This window comes from Varroa destructor, unplaced genomic scaffold (assembly GCF_002443255.2).
Source record: "Varroa destructor unplaced genomic scaffold, Vdes_3.0 BEIS01000007.1, whole genome shotgun sequence".
In the NCBI taxonomy this organism is placed as follows: domain Eukaryota; kingdom Metazoa; phylum Arthropoda; class Arachnida; order Mesostigmata; family Varroidae; genus Varroa; species Varroa destructor.
In genome coordinates this window covers 4847498-4858914 of record NW_019211460.1, presented here as the reverse complement: position 1 = coordinate 4858914, position 11417 = coordinate 4847498, and the positions used below count along the sequence as shown (strand labels likewise).

At 39.9% G+C, this 11417-nt stretch overlaps 1 long non-coding RNA gene across 1 annotated transcript; it reads right to left on the bottom strand.

The window, feature by feature from the left end:
• Positions 1-3456: 3456 nt before the first annotated feature.
• LOC147754221 (uncharacterized) lies at positions 3457-5926 on the bottom strand. The gene is made up of 2 exons (XR_015316570.1): positions 5812-5926; positions 3457-5370 (listed from the first exon to the last, which is right to left on the bottom strand). It is a non-coding gene; the product is annotated as an uncharacterized LOC147754221 (long non-coding RNA).
• Positions 5927-11417: the final 5491 nt, after the last annotated feature.

Below are 11417 nucleotides of genomic sequence, written 5' to 3'. Positions count from 1 at the left end.
AAACAACGAATCCAACTAGCCTACCGCTCTTAGACGTTAAACTTAGAGGTTGTGATTAAGAATAAGTAAAGCGCCAATGGACTTTTACGCGCCTCTCACGTGATATATTTTTTTAGGAAATTTCTATGTAAAAAAATTAATGTATGAAGCTCTTCTCTAGTTGTAAATGCGAGAATTCCTTTTACTGCTTTTCGACAGAATTAAACATTTATCGCACTTTTTTGAACTTTCCGGAAGGCATTGATCAATTTTGTTTTAATGTTAGGCAGTAAAGCATCATGAATTCGGTGCTATTCTTTTTCGTCTTTTTTATAAGGCGATGGACTTGAATACTCTATGGATATCACCGGAGTTCTATTGAACTCGTTCTTGCCGGCTGGGCTCAGTTCACCAAGATGGTCACCGGCTACTTTATCGCCTGCCCTTAAGCTTCATCGGATTTCCAGTAGCAGCATCACATGCTGAATAAAAAAATTGGCCAACGTTCACCGAATCACCTAATCAGAAAAAATCTATGTAAACCGCCTAACGAGCCTTGGCCCAAGCAAAAACCGTGACCCTATTGCTCATCTCCTGAACTTCAGCAAGGTCGCGTCGTGCACTACGTGTTACCCCGCTGAAATTGGAACGAAGAAACCTAATATGGTCTAGATCATTGCCCAAAGCGACTTAGGCATTGGAACCTGTTAATTTTGAAGATCAGTTAATCAAAAGTATATATTTATTCAAGCTCTTATCATCGATTGGTACCCAAGATAAGTTCAACGAAGCGAGCCAGACTTTCTCTGGCGACACCCTTCAGTTTTTATGTCTGGCTTACCCTTCAGCTGCTTATTCCAGCACATTGCTTCCTAGACATCATCCACTGTTTCACAGCAAGCTAACAGGGCGTAGCATGCATAGATTTCCACTGCGAAATCGTAGTCAACAGGTGAGTTAGGTGCCTCCTAATAGTGTAAATAAATCGGAATGTGGTCGTGTTCTATGATTACTTATTTGAAGCAGTAGTTTATCTCCCCTCTAAACCTCGGATCCAGAATCGGAACGGCTTTTTGTGCCGGAAGCATCTCGTAATTTGCATGGCACTTCTATTTTTCTGGATAGTTACATGCCTTTGGCGGCTTTGATCCCTGCTTTCGGCTTATCTAACTTCCACTATTTGTGTCACTTTCAAGAAGTCTCAATATTTCTGCCAGTAGGAGTGCGACAGAAATACTAACCATGCGGAACGTTATTATAGGCTGCATTCTTTAGGCCTTGTCCCTCTGTTTTTCTTATCTCTTGTCAATTGACTTCATATTGGCACTACAGAGTGAACGATCGATTTTTGTATTTACTCAGGCCATTTCTGTGGGGAAGGACTCATGCTTTAGCAATAGCTATTTTGGCAACTTTGACAGTAGCTGCTAGTGCATATTGCTATACAACTGGTCGACTGTTTAGCAGTGTTCCAGGGAATCTTCTGGAATGCTTTGATGATACACCCAGTGCTACCAAATGTTACGTTAAGAGGTCGAGGAGGCCGTTCTCATATAAAAAAAATGTTTCACATTTTTCCTGTAGAAGAGCATACCTGGTGTTGATAATCAGTTAGCTAACAGTTCAAAGGCTCTATTCACAGGCATTTCAGCCTTTTGGAAGGTTCTTACCTGCACGACTTCTGGCTTCCTAGAAGAGCTCTGTGCCTCCTGGTAAGTTCTGAAAATTTAGCATAATGGTACGCAATATTTTATAGCGGAGGCCCCAAAATGAAGCCCTACGGTACCCTTGTTGACATTGGGTAAGTGATTTCCTGGCACGTGACACACCTATTTTTGAAATGTTCCGAGTTAACCTTGAGAAGACAAGGCTGTGTCTACTTGTTTTTCAACAGCGTCTGGGATAGATTTTCAGCTAAGGCAGCAAAGAAAGTTATTGCTTCCATTAGAAAAAAAAAATAGTTGCTCTCATCTTCCTCTACTAATTGATGTATACCTGGCAGATCTATATTTTCAAAGCCTGAAATGGCTGTATGAGAGACAGTCGTAATCTGATACATCTGCATGATGTTGTGTGACGATTGAGCACGAATCAATTCTATCAATTGTTAAAAAAAGTGCTTATTTTGACACTTATTTTGATCGCTCTTATACTGTAGATGTGAATCTTCGGCACAACAATTTACAATAACGTCTTCACTGTTCCTGTGCTGATACGGTGTTACTAACTGCGTTTTTTTCGTATGCTCAGCTATCCGATTCATAACATCAGCATCCGTCTCTTGCTGCTTCATTGGACTATTAAAGAAATAAGTACGGCAAGACCAATCCCCTAATAATAATGATACTTCTAATAGGGGCAATTATTTGATGGTATAATGTGAACCATAGAACAACTAGGCACTTCTTAACGTTGTAGGCTACCTCCGTTACGTAAGCAAGATGCATAAATAGTTATAATTCGTTTCTCGTAAGTTTAGTTAAACTTTTTGATTGCTTGGAGATTTTTAGTTCGCGTCCGATGGCCAAATGCCCATAAATGTCTACAGCAACACTTGCCCTTTTGGCCCAGATGGAGAACATTTCACGTCACCTAAAACTATTGTGTACTTCTGCAAGAGAGTACCCAGCTGCTACTTTAGTCATTCGTTGTATTATTTGAATATATTAGCCAAGGAAAGGTGTTTTCTATCACGTACTTTTCCAGAATGGAAGTTCTTCGGAATTATTGTTATATATTGATGTTACATGAAAATTGAAAGTTTTGATACATTTCTAAAAGAGTGGTGGTGGCAAATTGAACATTCTCTTTCTTAAAGGCCTGCTTAACAATTTTCTTGCCTTCATTCTGAAATCCGTCGTAACGAAAGTCATGAGGCCGCATGCAGGAACTGTATTAGACTGTAACTGAATTCAACTACACCACTCATGCAAAGTTTTTACCCCAGACATAGGCCAGAGTAGCCACCACCCAGCTTTCGCCGGGCTGCTATATATCAGTAATGAATATCTCGCAGAAAAAAACAGACGGCGTCGATGATTCATTGAGGATTTCCAAGTAACATAAGAAGTCCTCCGTTAGAAAAAAAAAACATGGACACTTATAATGATCCATCGATATGTTTTTTAGGGACTTGAAATAAACCAACGACACAAATTTCACATATGAAACACAACACATTGTTGCTTCCCTTCGCGCTCCTGCCACTTTAGTATGAAACGTTTCCTCAAGATGGTATATACAAAACAGTGAAATTTATAATGTGCTCTAAAAAGAAAGATATTTAGGTCATAGCAAAAAAAAGTTTATTACCTATAGGCTCTGCAGAAAAGGCGCTGGGTATTTATTATTTTCTACACTTTTTCAAGAGGCTAGTATGAGTACATCGTTTATGGATACGTGGTCTCTCATCTAAATAGGTGATACGATCATGTACGACTTTAGTTACCATTTGGTAACTTCAGTTAATCCGCTAAATACAGACGGTCCCCTATCACCCCCTCCCTTTGACATTTGTTGTAATTAACCACTTCCGACTCCAGAGGCGATCCGCCTGTTCACTTGATGCACAGCTCAGGGAGGCTCTGTTCTCCGCCTGTCTTTTTCGCTAGTGTTCTATTTTCCTTGAGTGTTTTCATAACCTTTATCATGTACTTGAATATTGCAGTCTAGCCCTTTTTACCTTAAAGCATTCAATTTACTATGGCATCGGCCCTAAACAGCCGCTCTAGTTTTCTTTTTCTGTCCTTTTATCATCATAGGGTATGCAGTACCTAATGTATCATCATGTCGTCATAAACGTATGAATTACCTAACTTGTTTCCTATTCCACGAAGATACGCATAAAAATACCCGCGGCCAATGAAAATGTAAGTCAGGAAGTAGGCCGCTTTTTTAAGCTCTTCCAGTATTGTGCTTTGATTTCCGTTATCAACTTTCTAGTTTAGGCAGCGGCCTCTGTCATGCTTTACCACTCGTGCTGCAACTTTTTGACGATGTCCTCTTCGTAATCTTTTTTAGTGCAAGCGTCTGATGTCGATACGTTTCTTCCGGTTCGGCGCGCAATTGTCGCATGGTACCGTTGTACTCACTATTACGGGGGCAAAAGACGAGGGGGCTCAAAATTCTCTACTTGAATGAAAAATTCGCTATGTTTGGATGGCTTTTATTTTTCTTCGTCTTTATAGCTCTTGCCGGAACGAAAGAGAACTATTAAAGATTACTGACTCGAGTAACTTCTTCCTTCTCTCAGTCAGGCGTCAATCTGCTGAAGCGCTGGGAGCCAAAAACGCCTTTTCATCGTTTTCTACACGTGTCGTGTTCCAGTTAAACATTGGCTCACCGGTATGAAGCGACAATAATAGCGGGGTTAAAAAAAATGAGGAAAGGGGTAAGAAGTGAACAAAGAAACGCGGCAATGAATCTCCACATAGGGACCGATATCCGCCAGAGAGTATAAAGTCGCCAGTTCTGTTTGAATCTTTTAGCTCAAGTTCAGATCTTAGCGCGGATTATAACGGTCATTTGTTTCATCACAAATTGCTTTTTTTTTGGTCTTTTATTGTGTAATATCTAATCAAGTTTTTACTTGAAGTGCTGTAAATACTCTGGCGTTCTCACATGCTTATCCAATTAACATCAGTTATGTTTTTTGCCGTAGACCCGTAATATGTATTTGTAATTCTTTGCTCCGTCCAATTCTATCGAAATTACGATATATCAATGCACCGAGTAAACGTGTTATACTATTTTTTAGACCTTGAGCAGTACTTGATAATCGTCTCAGTATTGTATAATTTGCATTACGCGTGCTGTTGGTACCCTTCGACGCTGTATTTATCGCTATGGTACTATTGGCCATGTAAAACGTGGAGCTAATCACACTTTCTGCTCGACGTCAAAACCAAACATTGCTTGATCTGAGTACAAACAACCACTTTAGCTTTTTCATTAGTGCGTCCGTGAATAGACAGCCTTTTCCGCTCACGATGTAGCCAGCCGCATCGGAGTCCAATGTTTATGAGCAGTCTGCCAGAGTTCATGCACTCTCAACCGAAACAACAATCGACACAGTCGTTTAGTGATGATCGGGACAGCTGTCGCCGGTACCGATTTCCCCAAAAAATAGATAAAGGATAGCCCTAAATTTTGGCGTATTCGACTTCTGTAAGACCGAAATTAAAACAATTTCCATCATTGTGACGACTTCACACACATAATCCTTACGGACCACCTGTACTATTCAAAATGTTCCTCGGATGGCTGTCATCCGATTAAAGACTATTCGAATTTTACAGAGATGTTGATGATACTCGTATCCAAATTACACAGAACACATCAACTGCTTTAGACTTGTTGACGGCCGCAATGTTCGTCGCCAGCTGAAACAAACTAGTAAAATGTGCATACCTTAATCTTTGCTCCGCCATTGAAGTCGGTACTCCTGTTCATGCGTAGTATTTACTCAATCGTATCGATGTAATATTTATGGAACTCGGTAACACAGTACGTGATGCTGGGCTACCCTGTAAAATGCTATTCAAACCTATTGCCCGAGAAGTCTATGTTTTGGCTAGACAGGTAATCAACTAAGTAATGAACGCAGAAACGTGGTAGAATGAATATTGCCATCAAATATGTTGCGATCGACCTCATAACTTTTAAAATGTAATGGTTTTTAAGAGCTGTTATATCACTAACGCTGAAAACTATGAAAACTACTGAAAGTATTAAAACCCTCTGTCGTTCTATGTATACATTCTTCAACATTGATGGTCCTGTAATCATAATTCCCTGAATTAACTGAAATACTGCGGCATTCTCCTACTTTACCATTAAGGATGCACTGTTTATTAACTGTTGTTCTCGCAACATTCCACTTCAACTAATTGAAAACAGACATATGTCACACATACATGGAGGTTTATCTCTAAACTACAATACCGACATAATGCCGTATTGATCGATGCACGTTTCTACGTAACCAGTTCAATTTCGATGAAATTGATTGTGATTGTGACAAAATCAAGTGGAAGGCTCTATAACACTTGCAATGCTGTACATAGAATGCACAAAACGTTTGTTGGCTTATTTCGATTGGTGATAGAGTGATTCACGCTTAAAATGAACTCGTTCAGTCGAAATATTCGAGATCACAGCGCTTATTTAAAGGATCTTATCGATAATAAGGGTATTGTCTTCAGTTGATGCAAAAACAAAGTCTACACTCGACAATCCAAATTTAACAAAAATATTGGTATTACCTTTGCTGAACCCCTAAAGTCCTATTTTTGCTAAATCTTATAATGATGGTGCTGTCCCAGACCTTCTTCGACAGAGCATTGTTACGCGTGAGTTAAGAAAAGGGGATACAGAGAATAAGCGTCCAGTTCTTTAGTACTCAAGTGTCTAATGTATTAATAATATATAAAAATAGTGCGTTCTATGTTGGCTTCTCTTTCCAAAAATGAACTATTCAATTTTGCCCAAATGTGATTCCATTGCTCATTGCTTTGCTTGTACACAATTGTTAAGAAAAATTAAGTTACATACATAAACAGTAACAGGCTATGCCATTGCGTTCCTTTTTATCAAAAAAGGGCATTTGTTAGAAAATCATGGGATTTTATTTGAGAAACTGACTGACCTGGGTGTACACCCATTCACTTAATAATAGTATTCACCCTGATGATTTAATTGCGAGGTCGCTTTGTATGAATGTTGGAAATGAAAGTGCCTGGCTACCTGCCCTCCCTGGCGCCCCCCGCATTGTTTTTTTGTCATATGTAATTGTAGTGGATATATATAAATGTATTTCATTTCAAGTTAAATGTTTAGAACCTGCAAATAACTCGAAATGTCTGTTGCTTTTTCGATCTCAAAGGTGCATACTACACCCTTCAAAGTGCTATTGGTGGTGTGATAGAACGGTGCGCAGCTTTTGAGCCACATAACTGTAGTATTGAAAAATGGAACACTTGGTTTACACTACAGAATTCGAAGTGCGGTTCCTCCTGCCATATCCAACATCTTATATAGCGTAGTATATAAGGCGTGCAAAAACTATTTGCAAAGTAATACGCCGGATACGTTCGTTAAGGTTCTACGAAATTAATCTGCTTCATTTTTTTTTAAGATGCGAGTTGCTTGAACCCTGTCCTAGCTGTCTAAAGCAGAGATTCGAAATCGTTATTTTATATTCGGAGCTAATAATCCTTATAACAGGTGTATCATAGTTCCTGAAGCCATTGCGGGAAGTGAAGTTAGAGATAATAGTTATGCGTAAAGAACGTGCAGATGATTTTTTGAACGCCGTACACCTGCTTTTTTCTGAACTAGTAGTATCTACGTGTCACATAATTCTCGTATTTTTATGTAAAAACTTTTTGTAACTCCTTTTTTATGTAGAAAAAAAGGCGTTTTCAACTAAAAAATCGAATTCAATATAAGTGCAATCGAAGCAGAACAGTACACACGCTTTCTGAAGAAAAAACGGTGAAGAAAAAAAACAAATCGGTTTATACCTTACTAGGTAAAGAAGACGCTTTAAGGTAAACGAGAGTGAGTAAGCATAATAGATTTATTTGAAAGGGTAACAAAAGGCGGCTATGCATAGAATTAAAGGACATCTGTTGCATTGAAAACATAGCAGCCCAAACGGAACTATCGAGGATTTAGAACAACTAACTGAATGACCTGATAGAAACAACACGAAACGTAGGAGTTATAGCAGTGACTTTCTTTGCGATTTTAACGCGACATCGGGTGCCATGCAAGATTGTAGATCATAGAAGAGGCCACACGTGATCTCACAATGATAAACGACAGTAAGGTTACGATTCTCCAAAATGGCAACCCAGGATTTTTTATGAACCCACAAGCTGAAGAGTCACGTTTTCCACCGTATTCAAAAATGGAAAGTAATGGAAGAAAAAGAAATTGCGAAGAGTTTTTGGATGAAGTGAAAGAAAGTTCAAGGGGACTATAGAAATTTGTGGGAAGCAAGGTGAAGGCCAGGGGAAAGTCGGTGATCGCAGTGAAGGAAAAAGAGAAAAGGAAAGAGAGGAGAGAATCTAAATACTTCTTTCAATTCGCCCGAACTATGGCAGAACTATGGTATAGGCTAAGCAAATGCTGAGAGCATTCCCAAGGTCACTACTGAATGTTTTGTTAAGTCAATACACGACTGAAAATGATAAAAGGGCTTGATTCGGACGAAATGATGACAGCCAGAAAGCTATTATCTAAGAATGTCATGAAATGGGGAAAAAAGTAGCCACGAAGTATCTGGCAGTGAAATAATTTCAAGAAATACCGAACAAGGCAAACCTAGTCTTCATCCATAAAAGTGCAACTCTTACCGACCGATATATCTTCCTAGGATTAAGGTTGAAGGTTTTGAAGTAGTAATGCTGCCACATCTACAAGGCTTTGTAAAAAAATAGTTTTCTTTTAGACAACCAGTACGGCTTTAGAAAAAATCGACTTTTTATAGTTAGAGATCGCGTTGTATCAAAAACAAAATTAGTGAAAACATGTACGAAAATGAAAAGACGCCTATACTTGACGATCCTCTTGGCCGACAAGAACGCATTTAACAACTTCTTCTGCAAGGTCGTTCTATGCAGACTGGAGAAGAACAACAGATTCCACAAAGTTACATTCTTATATCTCTGCTAAGGAACATTGCCTATGACGGGACCTTACGCCTGAAATATCTGCCGTCGCGCGTGAAAACGATTGCGTACCATGGCGACCTATCAGCGACGGTATGCGCACAAACTTCGCAGTAGCTTAAGATGAAAGCAAACGACCTACTAGAAGAAGTTCTGCTATGGACAACAGGTAATGGTCCTGTGCTCGCGGCAGCTAAAAACAAGACAATATTTATATAATTTAAAGAAGAAGAAAAATGAGTTTATCTGCACCGAAGTCAATGGTATTTTTTAAAGCATCAGTGTGGAGTGCTCCAAAGACGTCGACTAGCTAGTCGAAGACGTTAGTCCAAAACACAAAGATGGTGAAGACCATGACAAATTGATCCGATAAGCGCCTAGCACTTCATAATACTAATAAATAAAGATACAGGTTGGTTTAGATTGAAGCATAAGTGCGAATTACAGAAACAAGCGCCAGCCGTGGAAATCGAATTTTACACTCGGCCCTGAAATAAATATTTTACTGGTAATACATAAAAGTATTACTCAAATATTTTGGAAAAAAGTTAGGTTCTGATCAAGCCTCATCCCCAGGTATCGAACCCCTTTTTCTGGCTGTACTTTCTAATCAGTATCAAGGTTTCCTCCAACAAGTGTAATAAGTTCCTTCCTCTTAAGTGCTAGTTTAAGATAGCGTCTTGCCCAGGACTGTACTTGCTTTGTTTTCCAGTTCCGGTCCTATAAGTGACCATCAGTTCCAAGCTGACTGTATAAGCTACTGTGTTTACCCATTCCGGCGAAAGCAATTTGAGAATTCTATCGAGTGCATGTTCCTTTTTGTCCGTTTCGCCGACTGCCGCACAGTTACAATTGTTGTTTTATACAAATTCTGTTATCGGCGCTAGACTAAATTATGAGGACGCATAATTATTGTATTCAGAAACATAAATTGGTTGATGGCACTTGAAAAAGGGCACCCTAGGATATACGGCGCGAGCATGTAACATACGTAGATGCATTCTAGGTAGAAATAAGTACAGTAAAGCAAAGGAGATCGGAAGGGGGTGACGCAATAATTTCTGGACCTGGACACAAAAGCACTTGAATAAAATAATGACGATACTAATAACGATGATGATCGTCACCAAGTGCTGTTGCTATTGCTGAATTGCGGCCGCGACGGTGACGAGGTCCTCAAATAAAGTAAGCGAAATTCCGCAGTATCGGTCACAGCATGAAATCTCGTAACGGTTAAGTCATACTCAGTACTACTCTGCGGTATAGCTAGAGAGAGTGCGTCAAACATATGAGGATGTCCTTTTGGTTTCTGGCGTGCCCAAGATCACATTCCAGTTTTGAGTTGAAGCTATATTTTACATCGTTAGGAATAGCCAAACAGAGACCTTTGGACTTTAGCATTGTTCCCCATTCTTTAGGGACGTGCTCCAGGGAACAGTCCTGTGGTCGAGGGAGTAAATTGGTCCTTCCTAAACCCGGACTGATTTTTTGCAAGCGGTCCTCTTTCCTCAAGTACGCTCATTAACCTCATCGTGATAAATGCCTATCCATCACACTGAAGAAGCAGAATGCTCTTGCAGATGAATTCGGCTATCCAAGAAATTTAGCGGGCTTAATATTAATAGTAGTCTACTCCTTTTCCACTTTTTCAGAACGTGACTTTCTCGCAAAAGCTTACTGGCCGTTTGTCGTATTCCAAATCACTGGTTAGCAAATCTTTCACAGCCCTCAGTTATATCGCATCGAAGCCCTATTGTACCGCTGTTCTTTCACCCTCAACCAACTCAGCGCTGTTTCGGACCTTAATCGCTTGCAATTCTCTGCGTTTTTGATACCTCAGGAACAGTATTTTAACTATTGGTCAGTTGATTTAGATGTGCAAGCGCAAGTTACCTCGGTCTGCCTAGCAGCATTTTCTTCGTGCTTCAACTGCTTTATAAGCTCTTGTCTTCCTCATTTTTATTCAATCTCGTTTTTATACGCAGGTTAGTTTTCGCTTCTCGGAGTCCACTGCTAAAGCTTCCCCTTAGCCCTAGTACAAGGTTTTTCTTGCTTTGTTACAGAACGTTACAGGTAGTCTCTGTACCTTGGCTTACGCTTATTTATCATGGAATGTGTTAGCTTTTCGCAATTTTGAAAGCTGTCACCAGTACGTGCTTCACATCCCTGTGCTCAGAGACCTGTTTCCATTCAATTTTTTGCTTCAACTTGTTGCCGATATATTGGGCAGCACATCATGTTGGTGATGTGGTCCTCAACCTTGTGTATAAAGCACTTTTTCAGGCAGTTGAAACAGTATTGTCGTTTAGCCAACGCACTTAATTGACAAATGACCCAAGCACTTCCAGTGGTCTTTCGTACTAGGACTTTGATGACTAGATCTTTGAGCACTCGGTTCAGAGCGGTTCAGTTCGTAACTTAAACGCTTCTGTTTTGATGCTAGTGCTATTCGAGCCTTCGACTAGGATTGGAAGTCAGTGAACCTGCTTCGACTCAAGCATCAAGGTCAGCCTTAGTGCCGATCTTTCGGATTAACTCCTCACCCATTTCAGACTAAACCGCGTTTACTTTTAACAGGATGTGTCTTTTATAGTTTGGGAAGCCCTCATTGTCTAGGTTTCCAATATGTGGACTGCAGGATCGATAACTTGGTTAAGGTTGTGCAGCTTGTCTGCATAGAACCATTCCCTGAGTCCGGGATTCACACAGTCTCGGGCTTTTTTTCATTTATCTCGTCACCACTTCTGCTACCTGCCGTGCATA